The following is a 17,102-nucleotide window of genomic DNA, read 5'->3' as shown; positions in this document are numbered from 1 at the left end:
TCAGAATGCAGCTGTAATTGCTGCAAGATCCATTTTCTCTTAGTTTTTTAAAGTGAAATCTTCCAAGTGTTAACACCTTAAATATGTTAATAACATTTTGAATACATGTGTTTTCTTAAAAATGGCAACACTATGAAAGGAAAGACAGTGGGGAGGGTGTCTCCATCCCATTTTCCTCAGTTCTCCTCTACAAAGGCAACATTTAGTTCCTTTACAGGCTTCTTAGTATACTTCTAAAGATATTCTGCACAAAGATCTTCCTTTCAGTTGACACAAATGGTCCTGTTGGGTTGGCCTAAAAGTTTGTTCGAGTTTTTCTATAAGACATTATGGAAAAACACAAATGAAGCTTTTGGCAAACTTAGTATATGCTGTCAGCATCTTGCTTTTTTTGCTTACAAATATTTTTCAGAGGTTGTTCCATATCAGAAAATATTTAAGCTGCTTCTTTATTTTTTATTTCAATTGAAATGTGGTTGATGGGCAACCAACAACCATATTTGTTTTTTTTAATGGGAAAATTTCTTCTTAAACATGACAACACGGCTAGGAATTTTTCATTCTTCATTTCACTGCTACCTGCAAACAAGGGTGAGTAAATTAGTTTGTTTGTTGAATCAGTGAAATCAAGCAACTGTAGCAAATACCTATTGCACATTTCTGAAGAAATTCATTTAAAATTGTGAAACAGCTCCAAACTATTCTGTTTTTGGTTCTGTGATTTATTTAACCAAGGTCCTTTAGAGAATCATTTAGACTATAACCTTTAGCTATTTTACATAAAGCTATAGCAAATGTTGTTATGTATGCTCCTTTGTTTGAAAGCTATGTAAAATGTTCTCAACAACAGCCTGTATAAATATAGGCTATTGAATCAAAAGTTTTAAATTTGAGACTCTGAATACAAGAATTCAAAAATTTGTTTTTGTTGGCTTTTTTGCTTGTGTGTGTTAACCCTTCCCTTTCACAAAGAGTTTAAAATTGAAGGATAATTGATTTACAATATTAGGATATTTTCAGGTGTACTGCAAAGTGATTCAGTTTTAAATTATACTATATTACATATATATTACATATATTTTTATTTGATTCTTGTCCATTATAAGCTATTACAAGATATTGAATATAGTTCCCTGTGCTGCACAGTAAATCCTTACTTTTTACTTTATGAATAGTGTGTATCTGTTAATCCCTTACTCCCAGTTTATTCCCCCATCGCATCCTTTTTGGTTATCTTACGTTTGTTTTATATGTCTGTGAGTCTATTTCCATTTTGTAAATGACTTTGTATCATTTGTTTAGATTTCATATATAAGTGATAGATAATATTTGTCTTTCTCTGGTTACTTCACTTCATATGGTAATCTGTAGGTCCAGATAGATTCCTTTTTCTCACTCACCCATCCATCCATTCATTTATTCAATAAATAGTTATTGAGCACTCACTATGTGCCAGGGAGTATTTTGGGTACTGATCCTTACCTCAAGGATCTTCATTGAAGAAAAACGTAATAGGTCCGATGAATGTCCAGTCATCTGTAGTTATTTAGACACGTTAGTATTTAAGGGATTTGTTATAACAGCTTCACAGTTATTTCAGTACAAACCAATTCATTTTGGGACCTGTATCAGAAGTCATGTCTATGTTAGGTCATTCAATTTTTCTAGGTGATAAAAGTAAAGGACCTATAGTCCCTTTTGATGGAGAGCCTTCCATAGAATACTTCTAGAAACAGTTCCAAGCCATTCATTATGCATCAGTAGCCCCACCTACAGGTGCTTCCCTATAGGCCCAGCTCTCTGGCCTTGGCTGACTGGACCAGGAGTGGGCATGGGACCTTAAGGCAGCCACTTTATAAGCTGATTGGTGACCGATAGGCTGGCCTGGCTCCAGAGCTCTGTCCAATAGAAGTAGTGCTTACAATATTGGACTAATCAGACCACCTCAAATTGAGATACTGAGAAAATAAAATAAGTGTTAGCTAAGGAAGCAAAACCCAAAGGAGAGGAGAGGCTGAGTCATATAGTCAAGTCATGAAATCCTGTAGCCAAGGTTTTCATACCCAGTGACAAGCCAGAGTTAACCAGGGCAGGTCTGGTCTAGGGCAGTTTTCCTCAAACTTGGGCAGAGAGTCCCCGCTTCTGGATCTTTAATTTAGGTCAGTCCCTAATTCCACTTATTGTTTAAATTGAGACTTCTGTTTAATTGGTGATTGATGTCCCAATTATCCCAGATGGTAAAGGTGATGGAAATCGAGAAACAATCTTCTCTCCTTGCCTGGAGGGCCTGTTAAAATAGTACTAGTTCCACAGTCAGATTCCTGACACAGTGGGTCTGGGGCACTAAGAATCTGCAATGCTAACAAATTCCTAGTTGATGCTGATACTGTTGATCCAAGGACCAAACTTTGAGAACCACTACTCTACAGAAATATTCGATGCATTCAAATCTCTTTGAAGTAAGATGGGTCCTCCTCTTACTGTTAGGCTAGATAGAACATTTCATTTTCTGGGTCCCTGTGAGATCATTTACACCAGAGCTGAAATTCCTGATTGCCTGTATTTTCAGGTCCTTTTGACGTCTCCACATTATTTGAGCTAATCTGAGTGAGTCCTTACCACAATATGAGCCTCCAAAATAGAACACAGTAATAGGTATTATTTATTGAGTCCTTACTCTGTACAAAGAGAAAGCATTCAATAAATGATAACTAGATGTTCCACTAGGGAATTGCAATGACTCATAAATATTTTGACCCTAAGTTCATTACTGCAATGTTGTTTATTTCATATTTTTCTTTTTAAAAAAGTTTAATTTCCTCTTGATGTTTACAGTCAATTATATAAGAACCAGTTTTGGCTCAGTGTCTGCAATTTTTTCTACAGTTGCAATGTTCCATCATATCCTCAAAGATATTAAAACTCAGAGAAAACCAAAATCATCACTAACAATTGAGACTGAGCTCTTCCTTTGACCTAGATACACTGTTTCTGACAAATTAGTGTGTTATTAAAATGTCTTACCTCTGAGGACATCTTCAATCACATTTATTACAAACAGAACTAGGAAGATCTATTAGAAGTTTATACCAGGCTCTATCCTAGCAGTATCAAGCCTCTGGTTATGTCTGTCGTCAAACTTTAAAATGGACTATTTATTTTATGATTATTCCCTGTGCTTCTGCACCACTAAACTCCAAGCTTCATAAACTCTGCAAGTGGGTCCACCAGTTTTCTCTCAGTGCCTAACACATGACAGGTGTTCAGTAAATATTGGTGGATGTTATGGACTCAATGTTTGTGTTCCCCACCCCTAATCCTAACTCCTAATGTGATGGAATTCAGAGGTGGAAGTCATTAAGTCATGTGATGAAGCTTTGGTAAATGGGTTTGAAGTAAAGTGAAAATCGCTCAGTCCTGTCTGACTCTTTGTGTCTCCATGGACTGTAGCCTGCCAGGCTCCTCTGTCCATGGAATTCTCCAGGCAAGAATACTGGGATGGGTAGCTGTTGTCTTCTCCAGGGGATCTTCCCAACCCAAGGATGAAACCCAGGTCTCCTGCATTGTGGGCAGACCCTTTACTGTCTGAGCCACCGATTAGTGCCCTTATAAAAGGAGGTTAGAGTACTCCTTTGTCCATTTTCCTCCATGCGAAGGTACTAGGAGAAGAGGGCAATCTACAAGCCAGAAGTGGACCCTCATCAGAACCCATCCATACTAGCATCCTTGTCTCAGACTTCCAGTCTCCAAGACTGTGAGAAACACATTTCTGTTGTTTAGAAGTCACAGTCTATGATGCTCTGTTATAGCAGCCCAATTAGACTAAGACAGTGAAATTGAATTTCCCTGGCTATACACTTACCATTAATGTGCTAAGGCAAGCGTCATTTGTATAATTTAAACTAAAATAATAATATGGAAATAATTAAAGCGGAATAATATATTGAAAATAAAGTAGCTCATTTAGAAAGCCAGTGAAAATAAAAGGAGAAGCAACAAAGCTAGGAATTACTTTATTCTTCTTCATTCCATTGATAAGAACTCTGCCTGTGGCCAAGGGCAAGTAGATAGTTTAATCGGTGAAGTAAGGCAACCACTTTGAATTCATTTAAAACGATTTTGCTCCATAATCTGTAAAAGAAAAATAAGAAAGCACATAATAAAAATGACAGCCTGATACACCAAAATGACCCCTTTTATCTCAAGACCTTGAGGCATTTTGCAAATGACAATTATCTCTTACATCATCCCCTCTGAGGTAAGAATTATTTTCCCCATTATAACTGAGCCTCCATAAAATTATTCCTTCCCAGAGTCCCAAGTCATGGCTGCTCTTTGAATCCCTCATCTCCTGAGAAATGTCTAAGTTAGCACATAAATCACATTGTTAAAGAAAACTTTAAATCAGGGCAAAAAAGTTATATTTGAGCTATCAAGAGACTAAGCTACTTAGGGATTTCAGATTTCAGTAAAACTTCCGCAGTGGGCTTCCCTGGTGGCTCAGGGCTTCCCCTGTGGCACAGCTGGTCAAGAACCCACCTGCCAGTGCAGGAGACACAAGAGATGCAGGTTCAATCCCTGGGTTGGGAAGATCCCCTGGAGAAGGAAATGGCAACCAACTCCCGTATTCTTGTCTGGAAATTCCATGGACAGAGGAGCCTGGCAGGCTATAGTCCAAAGAGACACAAAGAGTAGGACATGATGGAGTGTGTGTGTGTGTGTGTGTGTGTGTGTGTGTGCGTGCGCGCACTAACACACACACAGTGATGAGTGGAAATGGGAATAGATTGGGAGAATTTTAACACAAAAATCTGCTCAGTTCTACTTCATATTTTAATGACATTTTCAATATTTGGAAGGCCTTAGAGATTAATTGACTTCAAAACACATCCTGAAGTTGTAGGTGATCTGGAGCCAAAATAAAGAATATCTGACCAAGAATACATCCTCAGAGGAATGATAATAAAATCCTAGAATGGGAGAATGTTCCATTTTATTGCCCAGATCCATAGAAATTCACCATGGTAGATCAGACTTTTAATATCTGGTCACAACAGGACATCATTCTTAATGATCCCCAGCTGCAGAGAGTATGTACTTGGAATTTTCATCCCTACCTTTTGCTATTAGGGAGCCTATGTTTTAGATTTACAGTATTTTTAAACTTCTATTTGCAAGGAATGACAAGCATCAAGAAAAAAAATTACGAAGATTGTATAAAAACACTCCATAATGCCCTTCACCTAGATTCACCAATTGTTAATGTCTTGCCCTGTTTCCTTTGTCATTTGTCATATATAGAATATTTTCCCCAAACCATCTGCAGTTATGTTATATTCATTATACCACCTTATCCTTAGGTTCTTTACTGTGTCTTCCTAAGAATAAGAACATTCTGTTACATAACTGCACTACAGTTACCCACTTCAGGTACTTAAACGTTAATCAATATTTCTATTCAATCTACTGTTCACATTCCAATCTTGTTGACTGATCCAATAAGGATCTTTATTGTATTTTTCTTCTACAGTACAGGATTCAGACCAACAGTACAGGATTCAGACCAAGATTGCTTATTACATTTTGTTACTATGTCTCCTTTAATTTTGATCAGTTCTTCAGGTTTTGTTTTTTTTTTTTCCACAGCAGTGACATTTTTGAAGAACGTAGGTCCCTTTTTAAATATAATTACATAGAAAAAATTTTTGGAGAAATAGGTTTAATGATGGTGGTTTTAATTTTTCCGCTAACAAAGTTTTAAAAAATCGAAGTATAGTTGATTTAGAATTCTGTGTTAGTTTCATATGTACAACACTGTAATTCAGTTATATATATAACATATACATACATGTTATATATTATATATATTACATATATATAATATATATATATCCTGGAGGCGGAAATGGCAGCCTACTCCAGTATTACTGCCTGGAGAATTCCCATGAACAGAGGAGGCTGGCAGGCTACAATCCATGGGGTTGCAAAGAGCTGGACATGACTGAAGCAACTCAGCATTCATGCATGCATACTGTGTTATATATATAAATATATGTGATTCAGTTTTGCATATATATATACTTTTTCAAATTCTTTTCCCTTATAGGTTATCACTAAATAGTAAGTATAGTTCTCTGTGCTATACAGTAGATCTTCTTTGGTTATCTATTATGTGTACATATACAGATAATAGATATATTTATGTAAAGTAATGTGTGTGTATTAATCCTAACCATTAATTTATTCCTGCTGAACAACTTTTGGTGGTAATTGCAAGAAGAGACAGGAATTGCATAGCTTCTAATTCAGTCCTATCAGTGAAATTCATAAAAATGCATTCACATGTAATGTGCTAAAGGAGTGCCTGGCACATGGTTACTAGAAAATAAATGTTCTCAAGGGTAGCTTTCTTCCACTCTCCAAACATGTATGTTCCATGTGACGAGGGTCATATATGAGCCTTGTTGGTAATTTCATCCTAATTATCTAAGATCATGGGTTGATATTGAATAGACTCAATAAAAAGTTTGCTTGTTGAATGAATGACTCCTGCAGCAATGAGGTGTTAACTAGTACCATCTTTTTCTTTAAAATTTCAGTCACCTAACAAGTGACAAGGCACAAAGTAATTGAGCAGGTATTGAAAGCCTTCACCTTCTCAGGAAAATGGGTTTCTCAGCAGGTATCAAGCATATTCCTACAAAAGAATATTTTGTTTACTCCCCAGATGCTTAAAATCCACTGGAAAGATTGTGTTCTGTTATCTTTAACGGCAATTGTACATAATTTTCTTCTCTTCTTTTTTCATTCCTTCTCTCCACATGTTAGGCTACCTACCAAAAACTCATTAACTCAAATTCTGATCAACTGAAACCTGTGGAGTTTTTGAAATATTCTCTGCTGTCTGAACATGCTAAACAAATTTTTAAAATAAATAAACACTGTAAGGGTGCCCATTTAGTTTACTTAAGGAAATCAATAGTGCTTTGCTGAGGCACTGTTTACGTACAAGTGATGGGTTAATTGCAAAGCGCTTTATACTATTATTTAGTTAGCAAATTGAGAGGGCAGATTTAGGGGACTGTGCATCTGTTTACTCGTTCTTATCCCAACACAACCATGCTTCAACCATAGACCAAATGATTAATGCTCAGAGAGAAGGAATTAGCCCAGGTTCACACAGGTAGTAAGTGGCTCAGATGGGATTTGGATCCAGGTCTTCAAGTCTCACCTTTGCTAGACTACTCTGTGCCCAAACACTTTGAGTCCTGTGGGTCCCTACTATGCTGAGTCTGTATTAGGCAAATTAAGCCGATCAGGTAACTTCACCAAGAAAAAATTTGAAGAATTTAAGTATATGCTATTTGAAGGAAATCAACAATGTAGTCCTTGCGGGAAAAGTAGAACTTTGGCCTTTTGCCCCACTTATTTTAGAGCTGTTTTTATTTTGAAATACGAGGTGGGGTGTAGAGAGTAGCCATTGTAATGTCTTCAGTCTTTAGAGCCTCTTAAAGTACAAACTGCAGCCCTAAGTCCTTTAAAAAGAATAAAATGGCATTTCATTTAAATATATTCTTTTCATCATTTTAGAGAAAGCTTCCTTCACATTAAGATAATGAGCTTTTCTAACAAAATATGATGGTGAGACACTTTGAATTACTCAACTCGGAGCAAATTTTAAGCAATTAGAACAGCTCCTGAGATAAAAGGAATCACCTGATAGAAAACACGTTATTTGTGTCTAGAGAGAATTACAATGAAGATTTCAGAGTAGCATTATTTTCTAATTTTTCTTTGTTTATCTCCAGTCAGCTAAGGATTGCATTCTTTCTTCATAGATTAAGTGCCCTTCTGAATATTTAATGGCTCACTCAGAGTTGTTTTTTTAATTTCTTTAAAGATGTTTTGATGTTTTACTGGGAGCTACAGGGGATAAGTTGTGGGAAGAGTCTGTTAGGCGTATGAAAGGTATTGTATTCACTTTAAAGAAAGAATAATGAACCGATCCATCTACTCATATTTTAAATGCTCGTTTTATATCCATGACTTAGACCGTTCATAAGCATGATTGGTTTCATTTAAGTTATATGCATATTCTCCTAATTATGCTTCTCAAAAATTATGGGGAAAAAAAACAAGGCATAAACCTCCTTTTGCACTTGGCTTACATAAACTGATATATGACTATTGCAGAATAAACACGTGCTACTTTGTAATAACTATGGTGAGATTGTCCAAACTGGTTGGCTGGTGGACAGGCCAAGTGGTCACAGTCATGGAACCTAGATTTACTTAGCAGTTGTTATTTGGAGGTGCCAAGGAAAGCCCTTCACCTTCACCTAATCCTCACCTGAAACCTCAGAGGCAGTGACTGCTATCAGTTTTGTAGATGAAGACAATGAGGCTAGGAAACACCATGCATGAGCAAAAGTCCCAGGGTTAATGATCCCATTCAGTCTGACTCCAGAGACTACACTTTGTTTTGGGTAGATCTCACTGGCACTTGTCACTGGGGAAATTAGAAGACTATTGAGTAGATTCAACAAGCTAGAGGAAGAACTGTTGCAGGAGTCCCGGTAGAAGATGATGGGAGCTGGGACGAAAAAAAATTTTTTTTAATTAATCTTTTCTTTCTTTTAACCTGTTCCTCCCATTCTTGTGTGTGTGTGTGTATGTGTCTTTATTTTATTTTTTCTGTGTTGTAGCTTTTTTTATTTTTAATTTTTATTGGTTTTGCCATGCATTGACATGAATCCACCATGGGTGTACATGCGTTCCCAAATATGAACCCCCCTCCCGCCTCCCTCCCCATAACATTTATCTGGGTCATCACGTGCACCAGCCCCAAGCATGCTGTATCCTGCGTCGGACATAGACTGGCGATTCAATTCTTACATGATAGTATACATGTTTCAATGCCATTCTCCCAAATCATCCCACCCTTTCCCTCTCCCTCTGAGTCCAAAAGTCCGTTATACACGTCTGTGTCTTTTTTGCTGTCTTACATACAGGGTCGTCACTGCCATCTTTCTAAATTCCATATATATGTGTTAGTATACTGTATTGGTGTTTTTCTTTCTGGCTTACTTCACTCTGTATAATCGGCTCCAGTTTCATCCATCTCATCAGAACTGATTCAAATGTATTCTTTTTAACGGCTGAGTAATACTCCATTGTGTATATGTACCACAGCTTTCTTATCCATTCATCTGCTTGTTCCTCCCATTCTTCACCTGCCACATCTGGCAACCACCAATCAGCTCTTCTCTATATCTATCATCTTGGTTTTTTGTTTTTAGAGTCCCCATTTAAGTAAGATCATATGGTATTCACTTAGCATAATACCCTCAAAGTCCATTTACGTTGTTGCAAATGGCCAGATTTAATTCTCTTTTATGGCTGAATAATATTCCATTGGATGTGTGTGTGTCTGTATGTGTAAAAACATGGGGGCTCATTTTTTTTTTCAAATTAGTGTTTCTGAGGTCTTTAGATAAATATCCAGAAGTAGAATTTCTGGATCACATTATGGTTGCATTTTTAATTTTTTGAGGAACCCCCATATTGTTTTCCATGTGTGTGAAAGTCACTCAGTCGTGTCTGACTCTTTGCAAGCCCATGGACTGTAGCCTGCCAGGCTCCTCTGTCCATTAAATGATCCAGGCCAGAATACTGGAGTGGATAGCCATTCCCTTCTCCAGGGGATCTTCCCAGCCCAGGGATCGAAACCAGGTCTCCTGCATTGCAGGCTGATTCTTTACCATCTGAGCTACCAAGGAAGCCCACAATCCAGCGGATCTTCCTGATCCAGAAATCGAACTGAGGTCTCCTGCATTACAGATGGATTCTTTAGCAGCTAGGCTACCCGGGAAGCCCACTATCTTCCATAGTGGCTATACTAATTTACATTCTCTCCAATACTTCTCCACATCCTTGCCAACACTTGTTATTTTTTGTCTTTTGATAATAGGCCTACTTACAGGTGTGAGGGGACATCTCATTGTGGTTTTGATTTGCATTTCCCTTATGATTAGTGACATGGAATGTCTTTGAGTACACCTGTTGGCTATCTGTAAGTCTTCTTTGGAAAAATATCTATTCAGCATATCTGAAATTAAAAGATGCTTACTCCTTGGAAGGAAAGTTATGACCAACCTAGACAGCATATTAAAAAGCAGAGACATTACTTTGTCAACAAAGGTCTGTCTAGTCAAGGCTATGGTTTTTCCAGTAGTCATATATGGATGTGAGAGTTGGACTGTAAAGAAAGCTGAGCGCTGAAGAATTGATGCTTTTGAACTGTGGTGTTGGAGAAGACTCTTGAGAGTCCCTTGAACTGCAAGGAGATTCAATCAGTCCATTCTAAAGGAGATCAGTCCTCGGTGTTCACTGGAACGACTGATGCTAAAGCTGAAACTCCAATACTTTGGCCATCTGATGCGAAGAGCTGACTCGTTGGAAAAGACCCTGATGCTGGGAAAGATTGAGGTCAGGAGGAGAAGGGGACAACAGAGGATGAGATGGCTGGATGGCATCACTGACTCAATGGACATGAGTTTGGATGAACTCCAGGAGTTGGTGATGGACAGGGAGGCCTGGAGTGCTGCAGTTCATGGGGTCGCAAAGAGTTGGACATGACTGAGCAACTGAACTAAACCGAACCTCTTTTTTAATTGAATTTTTTTGGTTTTTGGCTATTGACTTCCATCTCACTATTCCTGAGTTAAATCCTTTTACAATAAACCAGTAACCTAGTAAATAAATGTTTCTGAGTTCTGCGAGCTGCTCTAGCAAATTAAGGAAGGAGGCTGTGGGAACCTTCAGTCTATAGCTGGTTGGTCAGATGCACAGGTGATAACCTGGACTTGCATTTGGCATCATGAATTAGAGAGAATCATCAGAACCTCCAGTCTCTAGCCGGGTGGTCACAAGCACAGGAGATAACTGAAGTGGGACAGCAGGGAGCAGATGTGGGCACTCCTGTGGGACTGAACCCTGACTCTGAAACCTGACGCTATCCCTGGGTGTGCAGTGACAGAACTGAGTTGAATCATAGGACGCCACCTGGTGTCCTGAGACTTGCTTGCTGATATGGGAAGGAGCCCCACCCCTATACACACACTCATACACTGGAATTGAGTCCAGAAACCCCAAAATACATGGCTAAGACAGGTGGTGGAGAAAGAGCTCTGGAGAAGATCTATGAAACCCTCATTTATCTCACTTCTTGTTTTTGTTGTTCAGTCACTCAGTTATGTTCGACTCTTTGTGACCCCATGGACTACAGCATGCCAGGCCTCCCTTTCCTTCAACATCTCCTGGAGTATGCACAAACTCATGTCCACTGAATCAATGATGCCATCCAACCATCTCATCCTCTGTCATCCCTCCTCCTGCCTTCACTCTTTCCCAGCATCAGGGTCTTTTCAAATGAGACAGCTCTTCGCATCAGGTGGCCAAAGTATTGGAAGTTCAGCTTCAGCATCAGTCTTTTCAATGAATATTCAGGGTTGATTTCCTTTAGGATTGATTGGTTTGATCTCCTTGCAGTCCAAGGGACTCTCAAGAGTCTTCTCCAACACCAAAGCTCGAAAGCATTAATTCTTCACTCCCAGCCTTCTTTATGGTCCAACTCTCACATCTGTACATGACTACTGGGAAAACCAAAGCTTTCACTAAATCTTCTCCAGAGAATCTTCCCAATCCAGGGATCGAGCCCACATCTCCTACTCTGCAGATTGTTTACCATTTGAGCCACCAGGGACGCCCCTACTCCTTGTTAGAAGAAAGCCAGTTAGAATGAGTGGAGGTCAGAATGGTGACGTATTTTAAAGGAAACAGCTTCATTATTTCCAAGAAATAGAACCAGGTTATAAAATTATTCCTTCATCTTCCCTCGAGCACTTGCTTAATAAAAAATTAGAAATGATTTGCCATTCAGAAATCAGCTGGACGGCCAATGGTGCTTCTCAAGTGTTCGAAGGTGATTAAAAGCAGTTTGCTTTTGTAAGGTGTTTAAATATTCCCTCTGGAAATCTTGTTAAACTCTTCATTTTGCTTCCCTTTTCTTTAAAAAGGGGGAAAACATAAACTCTGTTAAGAGTTGAGCCATTCTGTGTCCCAATTAATGAAGCTTTACTCAGTTAAGAAATATTGGCTGGCTGCATTAGCCTGCATCTTCCTCTGGGGTCAACAGAGGCACCTTTCACCAGGCACTTAAACCTTAGCTGATGTTCGTGACTATTTTAATGACCACTCCAGTTAGCATTTTGCATTCTGCCAAATAGACTAATGGGGTGAGGGTGGGATAAGGGACAAAGTCTCATAGCCTCCTTTGCCTGGAAACAGACCCCAGATCATGGAACTATACTGTGGTGGAGGTATTTCCTCTGATGTGTTGAGTACCTTCACACACCAGACTTCGACATACACTGTCTCCTTTAGTCCCCGCAATCAGCAGACATGGGTTATATTTCAGCTTTCCCTTTTGCAGATGATAGAACCCAAATCTTAAACCTGTATATCCAACTATCTGTTGGCCATCTTCACCTGTACCTTCCCTGAGTAAAAGCCCAAACAAATCTTTCTATTTTTTTTTATAACCTCCTTTTTTGTTTTTTGGGTTTTTGTTTGTTTTTGAGGGGGGTCAGGAATCAATTCATCCATCAACAATTAGAAATCTTGACTCATTTTTGATTCTTCCTTCTCACTCTGTTTTTAAACTTTGCATAATCTAACAATTGCCAGCTCTTAATGGTTTCATTCCTATATATTTCTGTACAGTTGACCCTTGAACAACACAGGTTTGAACCACATGTTTCTACTTATATGGGGATATTTCTCAATGGTAAATAATATAGCAGTACATGGTCCTCTGTTGGTTGAATCTATGGCTGCAGAAGAATCACAGACATGGAGGCCCAAGTGTAAATTGTATGTGGATTAACACCAGCGTTGTTCAAGCCTAATGGCTGCTTCCTCCAAGAACAACAGTTTTCCTCTCCCTGCCAAAGACTTCTTCCTCTTCTACAGCTGAATCTCCCTCTCCTTCCCTCTTACAAGGATACTGTGATACCACTAAGAGCTCACCCAGATAACCTCCCTCTCTCAAGGTCTCTAATCACATCTACAAAGTCCTTTTTGCCATGTCAGGTGAGGGATGAGGACATGCACATCTTGAGGGGCTAAGCCCCCCACATCCTTCTTGCCTTGCTCACCTTTTCCTCATTTCTCACCTCCTCACTGGTCTCCCTGTCTTTAGTGTAACCCATCTTCCCTTTCTGCCACCTGTGAGCAGTGGTTCCCCAACACAGATCTGTTAACTGGACCCTGGGGGACAGTTAACAGAACAGATGCCTGGGTTCTACCTCTAGAGATTCTGAGTCAGAAAGTCCAGTGGATCTGTATTTTTTAAATCCACCAGAATACTGGTTTAAATAAGTAAATGAGCAAACAAAACTTAATACTTTCATGACAATTCCAAAATTTCAACATAGGAGTATGTCAGAAGTTCGTTTTAAGGAACAATATCATAGAGGACTTACCTGAGACTGTGTTTGCATAGCAAACATGTTATGTTTACATTGATTGCATGTTACAGATCAATGAAAATAGCAAAGTTTTCTAAAGGTGGTTTTCTGCAGATATTACATTACTTAAAAAAGTTGTTTTAGTTAGATGTAACTTTCTGGAGGTAATGGGGTAGAGGAGTGATTTTTAATCCTTCCTTCCTCCTGCCACACCTTATCACCTACTGTTTCTTGAGGTCACTGATACCCAGGGAGTTTGGGAATCTCTGATGCTGATCTCAAACTTCTCAAGGACAAGTATTTTAGTCTCTACCTCCTAGAATTCCGGTACTCAGTGAGCATTCAATAACTATGCTAAGTGCACAATTCTTCGAATTAATGGAATTTGCTAGTACAAAATTCAAGTACAAAAACATTTGTTAAGTTTTTACTAAAAGACAACCTACTTTGATGAGAAACTGAGGCAGAGGATTAAAGGAGAACCATAAACCCCCAGGCTGTTCAGAGGTCTAGGTGAGCATTTTCTGTTGAAGAGTGTTACCAAGGCTGGTTGGTGGTGATGCATTTCGAGAGTGGATCCAAACACTCCTGAGAAGTGAAAAGCCAAGCAGATGTGTGTTATTTGTATCTGTCCAGATATGGAGTATACAGATTATACCTAGCATGTAGCGCTTCTGATGGGCCCTCAGGCACTGTTCTGATCACTGTATATGTATCAGCATGCTTCACCTCATGTAATTTGTATCATCTCATTTAATTTTCAGAAGACCTTAATAACTCACACACACACACACACAAAACATTTAAGAATGGTGAATCAGTGCGGTTAAATACCTTGGCCACGGTCACACAGCTAGAGAGTGGGTCATTATATGCAAGCACCCTGGTTGCAGAGGTTTTACCCACCACACTGCTCTGCCCAGAGATGTCATCTGTGTCACCGGGCATAGTACAAGAGAGACAGAAGAACAGGCCCCAAGTGCATGGTCTAGTTAGGTAAAAGGACACAAACACAAAAACATTCTGATGCTATGACAAATAATTCAATACAAACAGACCTGCACCCTGAGCTCTTAAGGAGGGCAAGATCAAGCCAGTAAATAGCACAGTTGAGAATAGAATCCATGTGTATCTGAGACCAAATCCAGGTACTTTCAAACGGAATGAGGCTATCTAAAGCAGGAGCCAAGGGAAGGTACAGCAAGGGAATTTTATTTAATCTCAGGCTAAAAAAGGCCTGGCTTTATTATTATTAAAATTTTTTTGTTGTACCATTCAGTGATTTTCATTCAATTGACTGAGTTGTATAACTGTCATCAAAATATAATTTATATTTATAATTTAGAACATTCTCATCACCCCTATAAAGTCCCTCATTCCCATGTACAGTTAATTTTTATTTCTGTTACTAGTCACAAGCAACCTTTTGAGTACTTCCTACAGATTTGCTTTTTTCTGGACATTTCATACAAGGGGAGATCCCACAATATGTGATCTTTTGTATTGACTGCTTTCATTTAGCATAAAGGTTTTTAGGTTAATCAGTGTTGTAGCATACACCAGTACTTTTTGCAGCTAAATAATATTTTGATCTGTGGATATATCACATTTTGTTTATCCATTTTATCCATTTGCCAGTTGACAAATCTTTGGATATTTCCCAGTTTGGGGATCTTAAGAATAATGTCGCTATGAACAATCATACACAAGGTTTTGTGCCGATGTTTTCACTTCTCTTGGGCACATGCCTAGAAATAGAATTGCTCAGTTGTTGTGGTACTTTTGTTTACTTTGGAGTATGTTTAATTTTTAAGAAACTAAGTCCTGACATTTAAGCAAAGATATGAAAATGAAAAAAGAAAGAGCCGAGGAAAAAGGAAGGGACAATGTTCTAGGCAGTGGGTAAAACGCCAGTTTCTTTATTCCTGATGGGATACCTATAAAGTAATAACTATTGTATTTTGCATCTTAAACCCAAGGCAAAAGAGTGTTATCGAAGAAAAGCTGTCAATTTCTTGAAGGTGATAAATGAGCCTACATCACAGTAAGGGTGCATTTTCTCAGTTTGATTTGAACTATTCTGTGAGAAATCATTTGAAAAAAAAAAGAAGAAGAAAGAAAAACCCCAAACTAAAGCAAGGAACAAACACCCCCAAAAAAGCAAGCAAACGAAAAACCAAAATGCTGGCCATGATAATCTGACAAGAGAAAGGCACAAGTCAAAAGAAAGAATCTATACTACTCCTTAGAGTCTGTGTTTTTCCATGTTTCCATGAGTTAATCTCTTCACATGCATAGCAATAATATTTGCACAGTCTGAAAGCCACAGCTCTGTTTGTAGTGCTTCCCAGAAGATAAATGGTGTTTAGCAAAATGCAGGAAAATAATCATACCCAAGCCATCTTTCTCCAGTATGCTTTCTTCCTGTTTGTCAGATTTAGCCAAAGTTGTTTTGTGTGCCTGTGTGTTTTCCCTCTTCATGCGCTTTTCTGTTCAAGACAGAGCACATATTCAGGGCCCTGGCAGTTGTGGACACAATACATTGGTTAATCCAAGGTGACCTGCAGGTTTCAACTTTGTTTGCAAAGGCAGCTGCTGTACAACCAGGGAGGTAATTACGACATTACAAACCATGGACATAAAGTTGGAGAGCTGATTTCTAAAAGGCCCAAAGAGAGTTTTTACTTCTTAGTTTATGACCAGAAGTTCATGGCACATTAAGTTTTTCCATTTGAAAGCTAAGAGAATCCCTTGCCACAGCTTCTAACTTCTCAAAGTGATTGGAGAGAGAAAATGTCAGGATTTCTCTTGATGAGAAAAGTACTCTTCAAGTGGAGTGATAGAATGCCAGCTTTGTCTCTGTACTTTAAGACTGAATAGGAAGCAGAGACTGGAGTTATATCTGGACAGAGGTCAGTAACAACCTTTTTTTTTCATCATCTACTTGAAATTCGTGTCTCTGACTTCTGGATATGGCCCATTCATTTTCCTTTGTGAGATTCTCAAGTTCACCTAGTTTGCTTGTTCTGAGACCATCACTATGCCCTGGGGGTAGACACGTGGTCCAGTCGTGACCATTTGGAACAATCCATATACCTGGTCACAATATTGGGTTCAAGAATGGGCATGTGACCTCCCAAGCTGGGCTGATGAGAAGTCTAGAACTTTTGCTTAGACAGTCAGGAAAGAGGTGCCCTCTTTCCTTTGGATTGTTAGGCTGGAAGAATTTAAGTCTAGAGGTGCTGATAAATATCTTCTCTAGTTTCAAGGAGCAATCCTATCTATAACAGGACAAAATAATAGCTGAGAGAAGTGGAACCCAGAGATGAGGGAAGATAGTGTCCATCTGTGCTAAAATCTATAGCTTCTAGACTAGTCTACTATTTGAACCAGTAATTTCCTTTGTATGTTTTTGGGTAGAGGGAGGATTTTGTTACCTGCAATAGAAAAACAACAACAACAACAAAAAAACCTCACCGTTCTGATTTAGGAGTCACCCAAAACTGTGTTTAGTACTAAAAGAAAGTGGACTTCCTCCATACCTTCCACCCCAACTCTGAATCAACAAAGGAA

General features: G+C 38.7%; 1 long non-coding RNA gene across 1 annotated transcript; it reads right to left on the bottom strand.

Annotated features, from left to right (window-relative positions):
• Positions 1-418: 418 nt before the first annotated feature.
• On the bottom strand, positions 419-16,024 carry LOC138424684 (uncharacterized). The gene is made up of 5 exons (XR_011250932.1): positions 15,923-16,024; positions 4,540-4,667; positions 4,013-4,131; positions 1,483-1,536; positions 419-579 (listed from the first exon to the last, which is right to left on the bottom strand). It is a non-coding gene; the product is annotated as an uncharacterized lncRNA (long non-coding RNA).
• Between the last annotated feature and the right edge of the window lie 1,078 nt (positions 16,025-17,102).

This window comes from Ovis canadensis, chromosome 19 (genome assembly GCF_042477335.2).
Source record: "Ovis canadensis isolate MfBH-ARS-UI-01 breed Bighorn chromosome 19, ARS-UI_OviCan_v2, whole genome shotgun sequence".
NCBI lineage: Eukaryota > Metazoa > Chordata > Mammalia > Artiodactyla > Bovidae > Ovis > Ovis canadensis.
The sequence above is the reverse complement of the archived record's forward strand: the minus strand, read 5'-3'. Positions and strand labels throughout refer to the sequence as shown.